We start from the raw sequence: 22,892 nt of genomic DNA on the forward strand, positions 1-22,892 counted from the left end.
TCGAGAACTGGAGCTGAGCATTCCAACCAGGGACAAACAAATTACTCCCTTTCCCCCCCCACCTCCCAAGCAGATAAGCAGCTGATTTTGCATTTCCCTCTTCTCCCAAACTCAGCCCAGTTGTTCAGAGAGATATGAACGCTTCAGAATGTTTGGAAATGCCCATCAATTGATTGCTGGGGGTAATGATTTAGAGTTATCAGGAAGAGGGATATTCTATCTCTTAGGCAAATTTTTTTTCAAAGTTTTCAAATCTGTATACAAAATGCATGCCTAATTTGCATGCACGGTTAATGTAACTGAACATTCCTCGTCCATTTGCAGGTACAACTATCTGGCTCGTACATGTAAATTACAGACTTTTTGTGCACACTTCTAAAAATCTGGCTGTAAATGGCAAGTATAATAATATAGTGTGCTTTGAGACAATAGATGTCCTTTATACATGAAAACACAAAGGGCATAGGCCAATGTAGTGATGAATGAGATGTGGTCGTTTGGAGAAAAAAAAAAAAAAAATAGTTCAAGGTACAAAGACATACAACAGTAGCAGCAGAATAGTCCAAATTGCAGTTTAGGACTCTGTTTCCTTTGGTATGAGGAATATTTTATAGTGATATAATAACTGTACATTCTGATTGGCTACAAGGGGTTAGAGTGGGGACAAAGGAAAATTCTACTCCATCACTTTTATAAAACAACTCATTTCTTGGTGAGTTTCTCGGCAAACCAAACAATGTGAAATCAGTGCTGTGAAAAACAAGGTGAGAGGGAATATCTCATGAGGCAAATAAGTTAGGAATATAACATTATATTCAAAATGTGTGTCAAACTCCTCATCAGCCCATAGAATTGATGTTCTTTTTGTATTTTCAGTTTCCCAATTTTGTAAAAAAGACCAAGTCTGGTGATGCTAGGACAATGTCATCACCACAATGTAAACGTTTTGTTTTAAATGTTGGCTTTTATTAACTTTTTTTAATGCTGTATTTAAAATCACTTAATCAATAAAGCAACAAAAGAATTACAAGATGTAATGTAAACAGCTTTCTTATGTTCTAATGGCTGTGTATGAAATCCACACTCAGGATGGGTTAGCAACTATGAGACTGGACAAAAATACATTCATGCTACTGTTTGTCTGCTGGAGATCCTAGCCTATATTCTCTCAGTTACATGCTGGATTTATACAGGGTGTAAACATCACTGACTTCATTTGAAGACACTGGGCCAAATTCAGTCCGGGCGGCATACAGTGAGTGGAACTCTGTGCATTAATATTTGCAGGCTTAGCCTATGAAGGGACAGATCCCTGTTCAATTGAATGTAATGGCAAAACTTCTATAGATTTTAATGGGACCAAGATTTGGCCAAACAGATTCTGCCATCAAAATATCAACAATACATTTTTACAGATTTTGAAGTGAAATTTTCAATATTACAATGAAACATATTGACTGTTAGTCTTTGTACTCCCATAATAAAAAAGACCAGGCAAATCAACTACAGGATGACTTTTTTTTTTTTTTAAAAAGTAGCTTTTGACTTTCCACGTCTTTAGTTCCAGACATTGGCAAGATGTTCAAATAGCTTACCAAATTGTGTCTCTCCCTTGTGGTATGGGAACTGATTCAAAATCTCTGTAGACACTACCACTTCATTTATGATGAGGTATCCTTCAAACCTATTTTCAGGAAGTGATGAGATGTGTAACAGAGCAAACTGGCTTTTTAAAGGTAAGTCGCTGCTAGTGCTCTTGTTAAAGGGCCTCAGCCCCTTTAAGACTTGATTCGGACGGGTTATATGACTGAGAAGAGAATGGTGTGATGGCATTAGGATGACCAGATGCCCAGATTTTATAGGGACAGTCCTGATATTTGGGGCTTTGTCTTATATAGGTGCCTATTCCTCCCCCTCTCTTTCCACCCCTTGTCCCAATTTTTCACACCTGATATCTGGTCACCCTTGGCATGACTATGTAAAACTGCTTCCTGCTAACTAAGAGGGAGACCTTAGGGGGAAGTAAGATGTGCCTGGGAGTGTTTCCACAGTTGGACGTGGGACAGTGTGACTGCAGACTGAGGAGGCCACGCCCCTTCGCATCTGATGGCCATATTCAGCCTGGAAATCAGGTATAAAACGAAGCAACCCAGCTCAGTCTGGGCTGGCTGCTGGAGAGAGAGGATGTAGATGACCTGCTCTCTCCAGGGAGATGCTGCAGACTTTGACCACAGACCTAAGCCACGCCGAGGCCCAGATGGATTCTTGTTTGACGATGAAGCCAGGGAAGGGACTGAGCCACCAGGAGCAGCACCAGCTGAGGACTCTAGAGGTCCCAGATGATCGTGGACTGTTGCCACAGGAAGCAGGGTAGGAAGTAGCTGTGGGATTGGGACAATACTATGGTGGGAGGATTGGAGAACAGGTGGGTTTTGGGAGGATCCTTGCTTACTCAGTGGTGTGTTTCCCACCAGTGCTGGAGCCCCTGGCTGGGGCTCAGAGGAACAGGGAGGGCCTGAGCCCCTCTAGCCAGGGCGCTGCACGTCCCTAGGTGGCGCCCCACTATACCAACATGCCGGTAGACTGCCTTATCCCACCGAGGTGAGCACATCTATTGACTCCGGTTACTAGTCCATGCTACCACAACCAGGAGGCTGCTCTAGTGACTGGCCACCAGGCCATGCTGCCCTGACTAGAGGACGGCTCTAGTGACTTGAGCCACTAGGCCATGCTGCCCTGAACAAAAGGGCCGCTTTGGTGGCTCCAGCTGCTAGACCACACTGCCCTGACTGGCAGGGCTGCCTTATTGACCCTGGCTTTTGGGCCATATTACCATGTGAGATAGTCCAGGGTTGTGAAGGGAGACCCAATCAGTGGCTCTATCACTTTTCCCCTGCCTTCCCAGCTCACGTGACCCAATGTCCGTGATTGGGCGTACCAGCCCCACAACAGAAGGGAAGACCTGGAGGGAACAGTAGCAGCAAAAGGCCCTATGCAGAAGAGCATGGGAGGCAGCTTTGAGGAAACAGCCAACGGGCTGGGGAAAGGAAGCACCCAAGGAAAGAGCTCTGGGCTTCCCTGCCAGCTTTCTAGCCATCTGTAGATCTCCATCAGAGGGCTCTGGAAGATGCCCTGTGATGTAGGGACTTTTTCGTGAGGGCCAAGGAAGAATGTGCCCTGCATTGAGGTGTAAAGAGCTATTGTTTTGGTGAAGATTTCAGTTTGTGGGGGTCTGGAGGAGGATAGTCTGACCTTGGACAGATGGAGCAGTGTGGAGATGATGTCTGCTGTGTGCAACTGTTCTTCAGTTATGGGGTCCCAGGCCAGGACTTTGGAAGAATGGAGACAAATCTTCCAACACACAGTCCCTGCAGCCATGAAGAAGAACCATCTCCGGGATGGGCAGGAACTGGCGTTTAACCCCTTTCTTCAGGAGAAAGGACACAACCCAGAGGGTGAGGGATTATCTGCTTTTGTTGGACTCATTTATTTTGGAGGGGGATTCTTTAGGTTTGACTAGAGGGTTAAAGCACCCAAGCATCCTACCAGTTTGAGGGAGTCTGTGGGCCACAAAGAGAAACTGAGGCATATTGTACCTGATGAGGCTCAGGGTAAGATGATCCTGTAACAAGGAAAGAAAACAGGCCTCTGATTGGTTAATTCCTGAGCCTTTTTGTCCTGTAAGGATCTCCGACTTCTGTACTGGAAAATGGAAAACCTCCCTCCCGCACAAATGTGTTCAGAAATGAACCCTTCAGCCTTCATGACTTCCCTTCTCATCTAAGGCCAAAGGGAACTAGTTGGGCTGGGAATGATCCTTTTGTAAGTTAATTCACATTCTAGTTCCTACCTCTGAAATTTGGTCACCTGTCCGCTGTGCTAGGCTGTGGCTGCTCTGTCTCCAGAGCATTTCTGGACAATAAGAAACACAGCCAGAGACTCTAGGTTCTCAAAGAACATCCTGCTCTAACCAAGAAGAGGGTGAGTGCCACAAGCCCTAGCAAGGTAATACATTTTCATTCACCCAATACTGCTCAACTTCCAACTAAAGACAAAACCCCTCTATCCTCTTCCGGCCCCCTTCCATTGGGCCGTGTCTATGGTTACACGTTGTTCAGAAGGGTCCAGCTATTGGTTAATGGCCAATAACCATCTATTAATTATGATTATGGGAAACTAAGGGTTTTACACATTATCTGTGGAATGATATGATTAGTTGCTGTCATATTGCTGTATGCTGCAATCGCTTAGTGTTTGGGTGGGGAAATATGGCACAAGCCCAAAACTGTGTTTATATACAAAGCAGCAATGGCAGTGGGCCCAGGATTATCACTGTAGATGCAGGATTCCCTAAGTGATTCTGAAAAGAATGGGAGAAAAAACAGCCCAAGTGATTTGAGGCTGCTTTTCTCCTTTTAAGTGTTTCAGAGGGATTATCTGAGGAAAACACCAGTTTATCAAACTCAGTCCATCCATTCATCTTCCACATTATCAAAGTGCTAATCTCTCTCATTCCCAAAGGCATTTTTTTTTTTGATTGATCATTACATGGCCATCTTGTCTGCTCTGAATAAATGCCTGATATTTATTTTGTATACTGTCCACAGTGAGACGTGAGGTGATAATTGGAAATAGCATGTGAGAGGTTTGCAAAATGTTGGTTAAACATATTTATGTGAATAAAGTGGAATTGACCTAAATGTCACTTATTTAAAAAAAAAAAAAAATCTGTCCCAGGACAAAATCTATGTAGAAATACAGGGAAGTCTTGAAGAGGAATAAGCTCAGTGGCTGAATCAAACTTCAGCACGTTGAGATGAATGCCATAACAAACCAATCAGATAATAGAACAGTTCTGCCAAACAAATGCATTTGCTAAAGCAAAATGAATAATTCATAGTAAATAACTTATCCATCAAATGTAGCTGCTTTTTTTTTTTTTTCTTTCTTTCTTTACTACTTGCCTGTCAGGAGTACACCCCCTCCCAAATTTATTCACTAAAAATAAGTAGTAATTTCTACAAATTCCTGCCATTAGGTTATGAATTTTTGGAGAATGGTAAGCTTTTAAAAAAACAAAATAATCTGTTTTTGTTTGTTTGGGACACGTTTGTGTTTTAATTGGTGGTGGTCGTGATGGGGTGGTTAAAACTGGAGGTTCCCAGACTGGACACACACGATTATGAAAGTTCTTTCTGCAGATATTCTCAAGCAGCCTCTGGGGGGTGGGGAAAGGGGAATGTCATACAAATTAAACGAACCCCCAAACTTAATTTGGTAACACTGTTGAAGGTGAGGTGACACCTTATATGCTGAGACCTGATTCATGAAGCATGAATTTCAGTGTCTGTCTACATTTTTTTCACTGGGTCTCAGTGCCAGTTGATTGGACTGTAGTAACATGGCGTGAAAGTAGTTTTGTGCATCCTTTAGTGCCATAAAGGTTTATTGCTGGAGTGTGGGACTGTCCCAGTTGGGCAAGACTGATGCATTATGGCTAACCTGTTAAACCTTAGGCCTTTTATCAGGGCCTCACTGAAGATAAGGTAGAGTGGCAGTGGCTGCACACCATGTAGGTGGTGACAACAGCTCTTGCAGAGTTAGCAGCTGTGGGTTCCACAGTTTCCCCCATAGACTGCAGGTTTTCAGGCTTTCCGAACTCTATGGGGAACATCTGTCTCTCTATGGGAACGCCCCTCTGATTGGCTGTCCTTCCTCAGGAGGTGGGACGAAGGAAAAGGCAGCTAATAAGCGTCTTCCCCTGCCAAGGGGCTTCTTTGTCCCTCAGCACCTGGAATGTACAGAACTCCACCACTCTTGGAGGGCCAGGAGCGCGCCTCAAACACTCAGCCTTTCCTTGCTCTGTAGTGAATTCTCCAGTACCTCTTTTCTGGTTCCGTTCATGGCTCTGTCCCTGGGCTGGAATAGTGAGGTGAATAAACTCTCTCCTGTTACCCCCATCCCATGTCTGGGGGCGGGGGGAGAGAAGGGTGAGGCTGGACGCCTAGCTGCCCCTGGCAGCACTAAATGGGTCTGAAGGAACAAAGCAGCTGGGGATAGAGCAGAAAAGTCTAGTGCTGAGGGAGGCAATGGGAATGGGAGCATCTGGAGCACCTGCACAAGTGTTTGGGAGGCTGGGTAGGGTGGAGGCAAATTAATTCCCAGGGGGTGAGAGTATGTGTATGCTGATATTATAGGGAGGGGTCTCCCTGTGCATGGGAGTGCTATTAATTTAGCAGGCTCTCCTGCAGAGTTCTGCAAAACCCCCTTCTTCCCAGCAGACTACCTACTACAGGCACCCACTCTTGGGGCAGGTTCCCGCAGTTGCCCCATCTCTAGCTTGCACAGGATGGGGCTTCCCTGGGCCCTGACCTCCTATTAATGTCCCCTTCCTACACTGTGGTTCTTCTGTGCTGCACCTACTTCTCGGCTCCACCCCTCTTCAAGCACTCACAGGCATTTGGTCACTGCAGGTAGCTTGCAGGGCAAATGGCACAGAGGCTTCTAGTGGTCAAAAGGGGAAGTGGCTAGGGCAAAATTCCTGAGCTGTATGTCTTTCTTCCAAGATAATTAGCGCCCCCTATTTGCAATAGCACTGAGTACTTGGTGTAGTGGTGGTGCAGGAGCTTCCAGCTCCTCTATACTGGTGTGGCCGTGTATTCTCCCAATCACTGGTAACCACTCTAAGGTCTTTCCTTGGCTAAGGAGTTGTCCTGAATATAGTTGTCAACGTATACTATAATGGTGCAACCACTAGTGTAGATGGACAAAGCTACCGTCTGCTTTAATGGCCTTTACCTCTTTCTTGAAACCCTAGAGTAAACTCCATCAGTGCTAATAATGGTGGTGTACTGGTACAGCCACTCTGACCCATGTAATCAAGGCAAATCCCCAGTCTAGACAAAGACCAGTTAAATTTATGCAAATTCAAAATCTACTGCCTTTCTTTCCCCCAGGAAGAAATTGACAGGGGTGGGGTAGGGAGAAGGGGAAGAAACAATTGGAGGGCTGTGAGGTGAGGAATGCCATACATAATCTGTGTCTCCCGCTGCCTCGCATCACAGCTTTTCATATCAGTGTATATCGAAGAAGATGCTCTTGCCTGTGCTAATGGCTTTGTAGCAAGCTGTTTTCTGGACAGAATAAGAGGCAGCCAAAAAGGAAATAATTGGGTATTGCGTATCACAAACCAACAGAGCTGGCTGATGAGCTAGATTCCAGTTTTCAAGCAAGACAATTAAGGATATTGCATTGTTTTTTTTCAAAAGTAGAAATAGACATGGGGGTTCCCTAATAGCCCTCCTGACTCTGCATCATGTCCTTAGCAAGTATTGTTGTGTGTAGCATTTATTATGAGCCACTTGTTATTATCCTAATTATTTAGCTGGGAGGAGGTCTCTTACTAAATGGTGAATTTGTGACTTGATGAATACTCAGCTGCCTGCATTTAAGGTAAAATTACTGTAATTAGCAAATCGATCAAGCCTGGCTGCACTTTGGCTGCCTGGGACAGAACAAACGGACTGAAAGAGTATTATTTAGTTGGAAAATGGGGAAGAGGTTTGCAAATATCAGGAGTGGAATACGCTGCATGGATTTAAAGCTTCTCACACGTTGGTCTTAATGGCAAAGCTGTATAATTGTCTCTTGTTAAATTTGTTCTGCAGCCATAGCACCTGGTATTGTGATTTCCATCCTTCCCAGCTCACCAAGCTAAGCAGGGTTGGACCTCATTAATAGCAGGATGGGACACCTCCAGTGACAACCCAAGGTGCTGCTGATTTAATAGATTACCTGCTTCCTTCTGAATCATCAAGATATCTGCAAAACTCATGTTCACTTCAGTGATAGCAGGATAAGACGCTGAGTTTGTTTTACATTTAGGTATTTACGTGGGCGCCCTTCACCCTATCTTTCTAATGGAAAAACATGCAACATGGATCCTCTTTTGTTCAATTTCCTCTACAATTCAACAAAGCCCATCTCCATGCACAAGCAGAGATTTTACCCTGAAAACGAAGAAGAACCAGATGCTCATGGAGTCCACTAGGGACACTGATACTGATTTTTGTGTGGAAACATTCAAATACTACGGTGATGGACAGCAGCATAAAACCCTAAGCTAGATCAAACTGTCGCTTTCTTTGCTGACAGAGAACAGGAAGTACAGCGTTTACCAAGCAGGTCCTGCTCTGAGCAGGGGGTGGGACTAGATGACCTCCTGAGGTTCCTTCCAACCCTAATCTTCTATGATTCTATACCATACCGAGATTGCTCTGTGATTGCAGGTAAAGGATACCTTGAGACATGCCCATCGAATGCTAATATGATCCCTTTAAAGGAGATGAGAAATTCATGAAACGGAACAAGTAGAATCTCCTTCCTTCTTGTGATATCTCCTGTCACACTATAAAATGGAATGTCCAGTGGATGGCAGGGCAGCTGGGAAAAGACAAATATAGCTCTGTCCAGGACAGAGGTGGAGCAGGAAGAGATGGTATCTAATCAACTGGTCTTTCTAAGGAAAGGGGATACATTTCCCTGTTAACAGTGGGATTAGAAGTGACTATCAGAAATTGCAGTAAAAATTACAAAATGGAACCATCTCAGTATTGCCTGGGAGACTGGGGGTGGGATGGGGACAAACAGGGTGTGGGGAAAACAATGCATGCTGTCCTGTTGGAAACAGCGTTCTTCTGTTTGCTGGATCTGTTTCTCCAACTGCAGGATAGTCAAGAGAAATTGCATCCATCCATGAATGGAGTAAATACATTCAGAACCAAACTTATTTTAACATAGCATTTTTATAAAGACTTGATTTTTGTCTTTACGTGTCCTTTCCTATATTATTGTATGCATTAGTGGAGAGGTATCTGAACTACATAACCTAGAGAAGAAGGATCACACTTTCTCCTCCTCCTGGTTAGGCTATTATTAGAAAGGTTTCTGCTCCCTGTCTCTATTCCGGCATAAATATAAATTCTAGCTTTGGTGGAATAGGGCTATTACATGCTATGATTAAGCAGAATCTGCTTGATCTTTGGTGCAGATGGCTCATCGTTTCAGAGATCATGCTTGTTGATTATTCTTTTATCCCCTCTTTTCTCTCTCTCTCTCTCTCTCTCTCTTTCTGTGTAGCTGTCCTCCATTTTGAAAAGTAGCTATATGTCAGACATTTTGCCACTCTTCTCTGCTGCTGTCTGTCTGTCACTTTCCATTGGGCTTTTCCTGTCCAGCCTTGGGAGGCATCCATGGTTGGAGGGGATGTTGAATCACTGCTGTGACTGTCACATACATGCAGGGAGAACCTGTGTTGAACCATCAAAGGCAGAGCCAACAGCATTTGAAAGCTTCATTAGCCAGGCTTTGTTCTGATTCAGTGCAGTCAGGCATGCAGATAATGCCTTGAGTGTTATCAGCCATGTGCAGGCCGCCGTTGCATAGCAACCCAGATTGGTCTACATCGCCAGTTTTCCGGGAGGAAAAAATACTCATAATTTTCTTCAATTTAGCTGCAATGCAAATAAGAATTTATTTCGGGCTACAGCTCCTCTTAGTTTTTACATTTAAAAAAAAAATGTGATTCCAAGGAGTCTTGGCTTCATATTAGAATACAGGCACTAATGCACATGAATTGATTTGAAGTTGAAGGGGTCAGGCACTCTAGCATTCTTGTTTGTTCTTTTAACTGCTATTTTTCATCTCTTCTTTTAAATTTCACAGAGGGTTTGGTATGTGACAAGGGCTGGGACCTGTGTCATTCGTCTCAGAGCAGATGCAAGACCAGGTCTAGGGAATTTCTCTCTTGTATCATGTTATCTGTCAGAGAGGGGAAAAATGCAAGGTTGACATCACTTTGTCTAGTTCAGATTGTAAAGCTATGGAAGGTGGTGCATCTGCTGGTTAAATTATTGTACGTTAATTGTTTTTGTACACATTTAGAATGGGTGCGAAGTGCTGGGTTGGCAGCCCTGGAGACTGAAGTCTTTTCTCTCAGGAGCTGTCTGTTTGTTAAATGTTTTTTTGATGGCATCTAGCACGATGGGCCCTTCATCTTTGATTGGGAACCTTCTAAGTATCACCAACTCAGATTCTTTGTATTCAGGTCAGAAAATGAAAACCTGTATGTACGTCAAATTTAGAACTTATTTTCATTTTGAACTATTCAAAACAGACACTTTTCTCAGCTTAAAAAAACCACACTTTTTTTCAAGAATACTAAAAACTTACTTAAAAAAACTGGCAAAATAGCTATTGAAATAGTTCACTTACCATGTTTTATAAACACAATTTCTCACAAATTTTTTTTGTGACAATCTCATTCTTGAATAAAGGCCATTTTTAAAGGAAAATCTTTTCATTGTAATGATTTATTGGAAATTTTTCCACTAGTACAGAGAGGTCAGTTTGGCACAAGACTCCCTCGCATCTCCTACCCTCCCTCCCTTGGTCAATGTGTCTCACCCCTGATGTGAGAGGCAGGAAGAGAAGAGGTCATTCTTCATCACCTGTTCACTCCTTGTCGCCTGTTCTGAGACTGCCAATACATGACTTTTGTTATGTGGACACATCTAGTGGGGACTGGACTAAGACCCACTAACTCACTTCTTACAGGCCACCAATTATTTATTTCAGAAATCCAGCAGGTGGGGGACTGGATGAAAGGAGGCTGCCAAGGATTTTTTGGGGGAGGGGGGCAGGGGGGAGACAGTCTGAGGTAGTTTATTCTGTAAGAGTATGAAATAGATCCTGACATCTAGGTAAAGAACTGCTTACAGTGCAGGCATTGGGCCAGTCGCTGTGTTTAACGCTGCACCTATTTCACAGCAGCAGTCATCTCATGCTGGTTTCATAAGTACCCAGATTCCAGTCACTTGGACATCCCCCTTCTGTACCTCGCTAGTGTGTAGGAGCAGACATGGAACACAGGGTTTCTCCCTCCTAAAGGCCTGGGGAGTGTTGAGTGTTTGGAGCTCGTCGGGATCCTCCTTCTAAATCTGTATCCAGATTCACTATCCCCAGACCACCTCACTGCTTGTGGGACTGTACCAACCAGCTACAATCCATTTATCTGTGCAATGTATATCACCCCTTTTTAGAATGAACTTGCTTAGATTGTAAGCTCCTTCGGGGCAGGGACTGTCTCCTTGCTGTGAGGGCACAACGTCTAACAGAGGAAGGCTCCAGAGCCCAACAGGGAACTTCTAAGCACTACCACAACGCAAATATTTAATAAGAAACCAACAGCTATAGAAAGTGGCTTCTGCACTTCTGAGACTGAAGCTAGGCAGTGGTGTTGGCTATGTAATTGGGAAATCCACTCAGAATTACACAGAGACCGGCTCTTCTTTTAATGTAGGCTGCCAACAGTTGTCCGGTGGAAACAACTGTCTGTATACCACCAGTCTCAGGTGATGAAATCAGAGAGTTGATGGCCATTATGTACTGGCAATGTCAATAAGGTTGTAATAAGTGTAAGGTTGTAATAAGGTCTGAGGCTACTAAAGAGAAAAATTAAAAGGCTTTTCTTTTTTTTTTTTCAAATATTAGCTGATGCATTAAGTAGGAAGAGAACAATGTCTGTAGATTGTGCATCCTCTCCCTAGCTTTGTCCTTTCACTCTACTATTTCTATATTGAAGGATAATACATTTTCCCTTCTCATTAGCGATGCAGTTTGCTGATGGATTCAGATTAACTAGGACCCTCACTGTATTAAACACTTTAAAAGAAACGCATAAGAGCTTGGGGTGTTTATGAAAAGCAATTTCCTCAGGACTGAGCAGTTTAATAATAACTCTAGAGTTGGTGGCATTCTGGCTTATTTATTTTAAGCTACATTTCCAAGCTATGATGGGTCCATAATAAATAAACAAGCCAGGGTGGCAGATTTTGTATGACAATGAACTAGTTTCGAAGGAAAGAACCTATGTGATTCAGTCCACAATGCAGCCTTGTAAACATGCTTGTCAGTGCAAAGAATAATGGGGATTTCAGGGAGAAATAATGGTCTCTTTTGATTAACTGCTTCACTTGATTACAGTAGTTAATCAATATTGCATTGCTGAGGATGTCAACAGAAAGTAAAGTTTTTGGATGGTGGGGCGGCAAAGGGAAGCAAGAAATTGTTCTGCCCCTTTAACAAACCCACATAGCTTCATGTTTCCTGAAATAGTGAAACTATGCCCCTGAGTATTCATCTGGATTCTTCCTGTAGCTGAGTCCTTTGCAGAGTCAGGCATATAACCCCAGGCAGATCTTTGCACCTGAGACCTGATGCCAATTCAAGCAGTGAATAAAATACACACCACAGTATGTTTTAAAACACTCGTTTAAAAAAAAAATCAGATCAATATCCCACAGGAAGCATAAAGGGCTCTGATACCATTTGTGAAAAAGCCTGTACAAGCTCTGTAGGACATATAATAGTTGGCAAAGGTCTCTTGAGAATTTATAACAACTTGCACTTATTCCATCTTCCACCTATGGCTATCCAAGCACAGACATTAATGAATTTAGCCTCTGACCCCTTCTATGATGTTTGTGTGTTTGGGGAGCTCCATTTTAGAGTACAGAATAACTGAGTGAGCAGGCAGGGGCACAAAGGTGAAGTGTCTTGCATAAGGTCCCACCAAAATGAGGATAAGTATTATACTGAGATTGGAAGTTCTTCAGGGTGGAGACTTTTTAATGCACTTTTACCATGTTTAGCACAATGGGGTTGAGGCAGGTATAAATTATAATACATAAATAAGTCAATAGCTGAACTTGGAATAAAAGGATTGTGTGATGGGGTGTTCACCCCACGCCACCCCTGAAGGGTTAAGATGGCTCAGAAGGGGCTAATTTACCTGGTAGGCTGAACCTGGTGGGAGAATTAGGTTTGATTGACAAACACTAATTGGGCAAGACAGGCAAGGGTTTGCATGAAGCCTGGAAATGAGAGCAGAAGGGGCTGCGGTCACTCTGTGGGCCTAGTTATGAGAGAAGGAGAAACCCGAGTAGGAAGCAGAAGCCCTGGGATCCTGATCCAGAGGAAAGAGGTTTATACAAAGGAATGGTAGAAAAAAAGCTCAGGGAAACCGCAGCAAGGGTTGAAGTGGTACAGACCTGGACTGTTGATTCTAGGTCCCTGGGCTGGAACTCAGAGTAGTGGCTGGACCTGGATTTCCCTATTAGACACTGGGAAAGTGGCACAGTCATGAATTGGAAGACTGCCTGGAATGGCACTGGGACAATGAGTCAGGTGAAACTTTGATACCCCAGAAAGGGGAAGCTGTATAGTATCCTGGCCAGAGGGCCAAGGCATGAAGAAGAATGACCAAGCCACAAAGAGGAAGTGCTGCAACTCAGAGAGAGCAAGAGGGGCTGTGGCATGCATGACCTTAGGAAGGGGGCATCAGACTGGGAGGAGCTAATCCCCAGAAGCAGCTGCAAGAGGGCACCTCAAAGGTGAGTGTACCCCAGCCAGATTGGGGGGTCTTGTGATCCCCTGCATTGGTTATTCATATGCATTATGGTGGTTATCCTATGGTTATTCATATGAAACTTCTTGTTTCAGAAGGTGGAGAAAGTAAGCAGGCAGTCAGGCAGGCAGCCATTTTAGATTTGATTCTGATTAATGGGAAGGAATTGGTTGCCAGTCTGAAGGTGGAAGGCAACTTGAGTGAAGTAATAGATGCCATGGTTCTAGGGAAAGGAAGGAGTGAGAGGAGCAGAATAAGGCCAATGGATTTCCAAAAAACAGACCTGAACAAACTCCGAGGACTGATTTAGGTGTGGGCCTATGGGAAGAAAATCCTAAGGGGAAAAGGCCTTCAGGAGCACTGGCAGTTTCTCAGAGGCAATATTAAAGGCACAAAAGCAAACTTCCCCAATATGAAGGAAAGATAAGGAAAATAGCAAGAGACCAATATGGCTCACCAGGAGCTCTTTAATGACCAAAAAATCCAAAAGGAATCCTTCAGAAAGTAAAAACCATGCATAAATTGTGGAGGATAGAGCCACAGTTCAGGGCAACTGAACGTATTTCTCCTCAGGGGTCCAGCGGGGGCACCTGCTCTCAGGCTGCCAGCTCTCCACCCATTCCCTTTCTGGGTGGAGGCTCATGTCTCATTCCCTTCTGACCAGCATATTTCCAGGCTGCACAGTTCCCTGCCTTCATTATGTTGTTCCCAGCAATGAGGGGCTGCTCAAGAGCACTTGCTTGCATTCTCTTCAGAGGTGGTTAACACTATGACTCCACCTGGTTATAGATACCACCCAGCTCTTTTTATGCAAGCCTAGTTTATTCTTAAAGTTTAAAAAATACAGAGAAGAGAACATATTAAAAACAATAAAAGAACCTACAGGTATGCCAATGAGCTTACCAGAGATCACCCTAGCTCCACGATGAGCTCTGGCAGGAGCGGGCCTTCAAAACCCCACAAAGGGAGTCTCTTATATGGTTGTGAGTTTGTAATCGCTCAGCTCACAACTAGCACACAGTCTTGTGGGACCTCAGGAGGCCAAGTTCTTCCAGCCCTTCCCTAAAGATTGGGGTCTTCAATGGTCCAGGGGTCCTGTCTGTTTTTCTGGGTCAGGAAGGAGGCACAGAGCCTGTTTAAAACCAGACCTTTTATCCAAAAATCTTTCCTTTGTTTGTTGGTCCCTGAAGAATCCAGTTCGCACTAGAATGTGTGAATCTTTGCAGTTGGGTGGCTTCAAAGGGCCAATAATGGAGGAATTACATAAGCGTCCCCCACCTCCTAGATGAGTTGCATGCAATTCCACAAAAACACATACACAACAGCATTTATAATGCAAAGGACCCCAAAGGTATTAAACCTAATTCAATAAGGTTTAACTTAATGCAGTAAAGTTTATCTTAATTCCATAAGGCTGGTCCAGGATATTACAAGACACTGTCAGTCTGTCATATTGAATATAAAAGAATAATGCAAGCGTGTAGGGATAAAATGAGAAACGCTTAGCAAGGGACATAAGATGCAATAAGAAGAGGTTCGATAAATACATTAGGAGCAAGAGAAAGATGAGGGAGAATGTAGGCCCACTACTTAGTGGGGAAGAAGAGCTAATAGCAGATAACATCAAGGATGCTGAGGTGTTTAAAGCCAATTTACTTCTGTCTTCATTAAAAAGGGAAATGGTGACCAGATACTTAATACAATCAACATTAACAACAAGGAAAAAGAAACACAAGCCAGAATAGGGAAAAGAAGAGGCTGAAGAGTAATTAGATAAGTTAGATGTATTCAAGTAAGCAGGGCCTGATGAAATTCATCCTAGAGTTCTTAAGGAATGAGCTGAAGCAATCTCCGAACCGTTAGAAATGATCTTCAAGAAGTCATGGAGGACAGGTGAGGTCCCAGAGGACTGAAGAAGGGCAAATATAGTATCTATCTGTGAAAAGAGGACTCAGGGAATTGTAGACCAGCCAACCTAACTTCAATTCCTGGAAAGATACTTTGATTTTTTTTTTTTTTTTTTTTTTTAATCAATCCGTCGGTAAGCACTTACAGGCCTGGGCAGCAGGTCCATAACCAGGGAAGACTTAGCCTTCCCTGACAGTCAGGCATGACCACACACCCTCCTATTGCATTCTCTGTGACCACACAGCCCAGGGGTGCTGGGCCAGCCACTGTTGTGCTCACCTTGCCTCTCCCCTGGCCTGAAGCGGGCTGCTGGGGGTCAGGGCCGATGGTACACTCAGGCTGGCAATCTGAGGCTGGGGCCGCCTGGCCCAGGCCAGTGCTCCGAGGTTGGGGCTGGCCCGGCATGCTGGGGCTGGGGCTGGTGCTCCAGGGATGATGTGGGCACTGGGCTAGCACTCTGTCCGGCGATGGGGTGGGCCAGCCGGAGCTGCTTGGCCTGGCCTGCCTGGCCCAGCATTCTGGGGCTGGGGCAGACTGGCGTTCTGGGGCTGCCTGGAGCTGGTGGGTGGGCAGAGCCCGGGACTCAGGCCAGGTGGGGCAGGGCTCCTCTGGCTACTGCAGGGGCCTGGTGGGGTCCAGCAAGGGAGGAGGGTCGAGCCTCTGACAGAATGGGTGGGACCTAGCCTCTCTGAGCCCATGCTTACAGGATAACAGGGTGATACGGAATAGCCAACATGGATTTGTCAAAACAAATCATATGAAACCAATCTCATTTCCTTCTTCCACATGGTTACTGGTCTAGGGGGTGGCAGGGAGGCTGTAAAAGCAATATATTTTGATTTTTAGCAAAGCTATTGATGCAGTTCCATGTGACATTCTTATAAACAAAATAAGGAAATGTAGTCCAGATGAAATGACTATAAAGTGGGTGCACAATTAGTTGAAAGACCAGAGTCTGAGTAGGTATCAACTGTTGACTGTCAAAATGGGGGGAATGTATCTAGTGGAGTCCTTCAGGGGTCGATCCTGGGTCTAGTACTATTCAAGATTTTCATAAATGTTTTGGATAATGGAGTGGAGAGTAGGCCTATAAAATTCATAGAGGACATCAAAGTGGGAGGGGTTGCAAGCACTTTGAAGGACAGGATTAAAATTCAAAATTACCTTGACAAATTGGAGAATTGCTGTGAAATCAGCAAGATGAAATTCAGTAAAGACAAATGCAAAGTACTATACTTAGGAAGAAAAATCAAATACACAACTAGAAAATGGGGAATAACTGCTTAGGTGATAGTACTGCTGAAAAGGATCTGAGGGTTATAGTGGATCACAAACTGAATATAAGCGAACAATGTGATGCAGTTGCAAAAAAGGCTAAGATAATTGTGGTGTGTGTTAATAGTAGTGTTGTATGTAAGACATGGGAGATAATTGTTCTGCTCTACTCAGCACTGATGAGACCTCAGCTGAAGTATTTGTGTCCAGTTTTGGACACTGGAGATTTTTATATAAACATCTGTTGGGGATGGTCTAGGTATACTTGGTCTTGTATCAGCACAGGGGGAATGGACTAGATGACCTCTCAAGGTCCCTTCCAGCCCTACATTTCTGTGGTTCTCTGTGTAGGGGTTGGGAAATTTTTGCAAGTTTCTATTTGTGGCATTTCCTTCCAAATCCTTCTTGGTGATGGGAGATTAGTGGGAGAGAGAAAACTCGTGTTCCTTTTTATGGAGTGTCATGGACTCCATTTTTTGTGGCTTGTCCATAAGCTTATATGGCCATCCAATATCTTGACAAATGAAAGGAAATACGATGAAGCCAGTGGTGCTTGGCAGTAGTGTGGGAGAAGAGCCCAGTGCGCGAGCGGCAGACCTTCCCACGATGGCTACAAGTCCACCCACCAGATGGAGGTTGGAGCACACTCTGCTTCTTGGCTTGCCTACAGGACTCAGCCTGGGCTCTCTGACTCTCCATGATGACTGCATCAGCTTTGACCCGATTTCTCCAGACTGAGCGATTGTGGGCAGGGCTCTCCCATTTGTCAGTGGGAAGGCTGAAATTCTTGAGACCCTGCTTGACCTTGTCACTGTATCAGAGGTTTGGTCTTCCTCTGCGTTGCGGGTAGTTCTTGAGTTGGCCATAGAGCACAACCTTTGGCAGACGATCTTGAGGTACACGCTCCACGTGTCCCAGCTAGCAAAGTCTGTGAGCATTCAGCATAGTCTGCATAGACTGCAGACTGGTTCTCTCAAGGAACTTATTTTTAGGGATCAGTTGATCCCAAGTCACTCTAAAGATTTTTGAGACCGTGAGGGTGGAAGCTTTTCAATCTCCACTCCTGCTTGGAGTATGTGACCCAGCTTTCACATCTGTAAAGGAGGAAACTGAAGACACAAGCCTGAAAAACGGACACCTTTGTATTCAGGGTTAGCAGCTTGTTGCTCCAGACATATGAGGTAAGTTTGCCAAAGGTGACAGAGGCTTTGCTGATTCTTGCAGCAAGTTCTGTATCAAGGTTTAAGTGAACTGGTTAAAGTTGAGCCAAGAGAGCAGAGGTTATCCATGTTGTTCAGAGCTTCATTATTGATGTAGAAATTTAGGTAGGATGTTAGTGCCCTATGACATGACAACTGTTTTCTTAATATTGATTACCATGCCAAACTTTGATACGTGCAACAGAGAAGTTATTCATCATCGTTTGTAATTCATAGAGATGAATGCAGCGTCATCTGCAGAGAGCAGATCCTGAATAGTGAGCTGGGTGACATGCCTTTTGCTCTGTAATCGCCTGATGTTAAACAAGCTGCCATTTATTCATCCCTTGATTCTATCAGTACGCCAGATTGTGTACCATCCTGATTGACACGCAAAAACAACTTGACTGATGGACTAAGCATTACAAAGAACTCTACTCAAAGGATGCCACCATCTGTGATACTACCTTAGCTGCCATTCCCCAGCTTCAGACAATGCAGGAACTAGACCCAAATACCAACTCTTGAAGATTGTGTCTGGGAAAGCAGCAGGCAATAATGTGACCTTGCTGCTGCCAGCAAAATAGATAATCGAGACTATGAGCTCCCAAGAGGTCAAAGCTCAAGGACGCACTGGCCATTTTCAGTAAGGCTACCTGTGCCATGTTGGCCAATGATGCATCCCCAGTGCTCCCCGTCCTTTCCCACACAGGCATTGAAACCACCGAGGATAAGTCTGTTCCTTACGGGGACATTCTTGACAATTTCTGCAAGATGAGAATTGAACTCATCTTCTTGCTGTTTAGAGTAGTCAAGTGTTGGTCTGTAGATGGGTAGAAAGGTCATGGTTCTTGGGTTCGTATTCATTTCCAGCTGCATGAATAAATACTGGAGGGGTATGTGCATTAAGGACAGACTTCTCAACAGCAAATCCAACACCATGTATCCTTGGTTCATTTTCAGGTTTCCCAGACCAGAAGAAGTGGTAATTTACTTCATCTAGTGATCCAGTTTCTGAAAATCTGGTCTCACTGAGGGCTGCAATATCAATACCCAGTTGGTGTAGTTCTCTGTCAATTATGGCTGTTCTCCAAAGTTCATGGTCTTTCAGTTCAAGTCTGGTTAATATAGTACAAACATTCCAACAAGCAATGATTAATTTCGAGCCAGGAAAGAAAAAGTTGGAAGGAAGCTTTTTTTAGCCCATTTTTTCTAGGGCCTTCCTCTAATTGGGGCAAGCAGGCCACCCCTAAGTTGGGCTGCTTGAACATCTGAACTGCTGCCAACACCTGGGTCCTTCCCCACCAGGACCATCGAGCACAGACCTTTGACATGTACATCTAGGTAAAACAAAGAAGAAAGGGGTTGCCATAAGCCCTCCACCTTCTCTCTCGGCAGGGACTATAGAACTCTAATGGCAAGACAAAAGTCAAAATAATTGGTACAAGTCTGCTGCAGCTTCTAGCTGGAGCACCACTCCGAGTTGAAGGAGGCAGTTGCCTTATCCTGTCTGCTACTGCACCTTTTCTAAATGGGTATGGTCCCAATAGTGTCGGTACCATTGGCCAACAAGATTCTAGCTCATCCACTTTTCTGGGGACATTTCCTTCACACAGAGGATTCCACTACCCCACCCTTGGATGCTTCGCAAGGGGAGACAGGTTTATTGACTGGTGCCTGTCACTCGCTGTTGCGTTGCTGGTTGCACCATCTACACATTGGGTGGCGAATCCCAGAGGGACCGGCCAGACCCATAAACTAGTCAAGGCAATAAAGTAGTCTGTTCATTTTCAAAATGTGTCTGCCAGATAGTTAATCACAGAAGTTATGTGTAGCTTATGCCTGATCTGTTCATTCAAATTCAAGTGAAGCTGATTAGTTCTGACCAGACATATGGGTCAGATGGTGCTGTTGGTGTTTTTGATTGGATGAACATAACTCTTTGATTCAGATTCCTGGCGTGAATATTCAAACTTTCTTTCCACAAATATTCCAGAATATTCATTTACTAGAAAAGTCACAAAAAGAATATACAGGGAAGGGTACAAATGGAAGGAAACTTTTCCATTGGAGCAAATGTTTCTAGAAAAGTTAGCTCATTCATTAGTCCTATTTTTTTGTAGGTATTACACAAATCTCAAAAAATACTCTGTGTTTCTGCTTCAGACAATGCTACTCATGCACTATGCAGCTTCCATAGCAACCTCCTGGTTAGACACTGGATACAGTTTTTGTATACTCTACATCACTGCAACAGATAAATTACAGCCAGAAGGTGCAACATGTTGCTGGTCTTGATTGCTGCTTGTTGTATAACTTCCTTGCTCTGAAAGCCATGATAACAACTATCCTTTGGAGCAGTTTTGGTGCTGAAGTGATCTATTCATCCCAGGACAAAAGAGGAAAATGATCTGGATAATGGAAAGAGACTGGCTTCTGACAGCATTTTATAACTATTAATTCCATGTGCTTGCTAAGGTTCTTTATGTTCCTTTCATTATTCTTTTCAGGGTCTGTAAAGTCAACATGGAGGAGAGAGAGATCAAACCTGAGTATTAGAGATGGGGCTGAACTAAACCCTGGGTCCTTCTCCTTCCCTCCCACCAAACTTTGGAAAAGTTAAGATTTAGTTCTGAAATGTGAGGCTGATGCTCATGTCCAATTACAAATCAGTGTAAGTGTTCTGACCCTGAACACTTCTTTCAGCTGAGCTCCTCCAGCACAGTGCCTACCTATTCTAAGGTCTAGTTTTCTTAATTTATATTGTACCTTCCATCTGAATGCTTTAAAAATGCTACACGAAGATGCAGATCACGTCACCTGCCATTGAAATGCAGCCACCTCTGGGGTAGTTGAAGTATCCAAAAACCAAGTAATGCACAATAAGAGGGCAGGAGAAACATCTTGGCTTAAGTGGCAAATGTATTTACATGTGAAAAGTGCTATGAAAACTTTAACACTCATGCGCAGAAAATGGGACCTTTGCTTTTCAAAGGCATTTTCTGAAATGCCCACATGTGGTAAGGGTCATAAACATGATGGCCCTGATTCTTGGTTTCTCCACTCATACATTTTAGGGGAGAGGGGTGTGCATGTATGTGACCATGAACAAATTGGCTTTAAGCTAACTTTGCATTTCTCCATCTTCTTGGAGCACCTGGGAGCTGCTGTTAGTTAGATCCCAAGATGGTCTAAATAATCTCAAGCACCTCATCTCTTGTTTAAAAGTAGCCACTATTCTAGGAGGCTGGAGAGTAGCAAATGTTGTACTTATATTTAAAAAGGCTCTTGAGGTGATCTGGGGAATTAAAGAACGGTCTGTATTACATCTGTGTCTGACAAATTGGTTGATGTAACAATGAAATGCAAAACGATAGACATCTGAAAGGTCATGATATAATAGGGCCTTACATACATTTCTGTACAGAAATCATAATCTCTTAGAGTTCTTTGTATGTGTCAATAAATGGGTAGATAAAGGAGAACCAGCTGGCATAACTTATTTAGATTTCCAGAAATCATTTTGATGAGGTTCTCAACAAGAGGCTATTGAAGAAGTTAAGTAGTCATAAGGTGTGAAGCAAAGGTATAGTTGTGGAAGAAAACTGGCTAGGAAACAGAAAGCAAAGAGTAGGAGTAAATGGTTAGTTTTCTTCATGGAAAAAGGCTAACAGTGGGTTCTGTGGGTTCTGCGTTAAGTCCTGTGTTTAATATATTTATTCATTTGTGGGCCAAGGGAGGAGGGTGAGTAGTGTGGTAGCAAAATTTGCAGGTAACACAGAATGATTTAGGTTAGTTAGGAACAGAGAAGACTAAAGGACATAATGTAGATGAATGAACAATACAATGGCAAATGAAGTTCAACATTGATAAATGTAAATTAATGCACAGTAGAGGGGAAAATGTGAGCTCCTCCCACACACTAAGGGTTCTAATTAACTATATCAGCCCAAGACAGGGAACCGGGCATCATTACAGACTACTCCATGAAAACCTCTGTTCAATGCTCAGCTTCTGTCAAAAAAACTAATATTAAGTTGCATAAGGAATGGGATGGTGGATAATAGAAAATACCATAACGCCTTCATATAAATGAATGGTCTGGCCTCATCTGGAATAGTGTGTGCATCATTGGCCAAGAAGGATATTGTAGAGCTGGAGAAGTTCAGAGAAGAGCAACAAGAATGATCTATGGTTTGGAAAAGAGAAGAGAGGGTGAAAATATCAAGATTATTTACCTCAGAAAGAAAACTGGATAGAAGTATAAAATAATGAATGGTCTAGAGAAGGTAGATTGGAAATGTCTGTTCTCCCTCATAACAAGAACAAGGGGTCATTCAAGGGATTTAAAAGTTGAGAAGTTCAAAACCAAGAAATTCAAGGTGTATCACACATAATAAAACTGTGGAACTCCTTCCCACAGGAACTCATTGTGGCCAAGAACTCCAGAGCCAAAAAGGGTTTGGACATTAATATGGATATCAAGGATACGCAGAGTTGTTATAATTCATTCTGGAAGTGATATTAGCCCTCATTTTTCAGGGTTGAACCAATTTCTAGTTATCAGAGAGGACAGTGGGGGCAGATTATCCCACATCTGGGTGCTGCACGGTTCTTGAACCCTCCTCTGAAGCATCTGCTGCTGGCCATTGTCTGCAATCCCAATGATCCTGTGGTCCCTCAGGAGGTGTGGGCATCTGAGGAAAAGCCAGAGTGTAGTGTGCTCCAGCTACGACTCCCCCCTGTTCCATCCCTAGCATGATCCCTATGCCAGGGCAGGGGGGCTGGAACAATGTGTATTGTGAGGGTGCTGAGAGCCATTGAACCAAAGCATAAACCCTGCATATGATGGAAGCCACTTCAAGCAAGGGGGTGCTGCTGGACCCTCAGCACCCCTAGTTCCAGCATCTGTGTATCATGGGTTGTGGGGAGCTGGTGCAGAGCTGTTGTGGCAGCTCTACACCTGCCAGGGCAGTCCCTCTGCCTCCCTATCATAAATCTGGTGCATTTAAGGCCCCATTTACACAGGCCCAGCCTTACGGGTG

Source organism: Emydura macquarii, unplaced genomic scaffold (assembly GCF_026122565.2).
Source record: "Emydura macquarii macquarii isolate MOO-44397 ecotype Brisbane River unplaced genomic scaffold, CSIRO-AGI_Emac_v2 contig_1483, whole genome shotgun sequence".
NCBI lineage: Eukaryota > Metazoa > Chordata > Testudines > Chelidae > Emydura > Emydura macquarii.